This window comes from Tupaia chinensis, unplaced genomic scaffold (genome assembly GCF_000334495.1).
Source record: "Tupaia chinensis unplaced genomic scaffold, TupChi_1.0 Scaffold000170_1, whole genome shotgun sequence".
NCBI classification, from domain to species: domain Eukaryota; kingdom Metazoa; phylum Chordata; class Mammalia; order Scandentia; family Tupaiidae; genus Tupaia; species Tupaia belangeri.
In genome coordinates this window covers 1254574-1254883 of record NW_006159645.1, presented here as the reverse complement: position 1 = coordinate 1254883, position 310 = coordinate 1254574, and positions in this window count along the sequence as shown.

Sequence of the window (310 nt, the reverse complement as noted above, 5' to 3'; positions counted from 1 at the left end):
AGGAACAATAACACCGATTAGAAGGGGCACGAGAAAAAGAGGGGAGGCAAGCCTTTATGTGGTCTCCCTTCCTGTTTCTTGCTGAGCTATAAGGAAACCCCAGGCCGGCCCGGGCCGCTGGGAGTCTCTGTGGGCTCTCGCGCTGCCTCTGGCTCTGATTTGGACCAGGTGGCTGTGCAGTCCGCGGCCATACTGCGTGGTGCCCCTGTATCTTATCCCCTGCCACCCACAGGGGTGTTCGCCAGTTTTCAGGGACTCCCAGTGATCTCAATTCTGGCCAGACCGCGCCCCCCCCCCCCACCAAGCATGT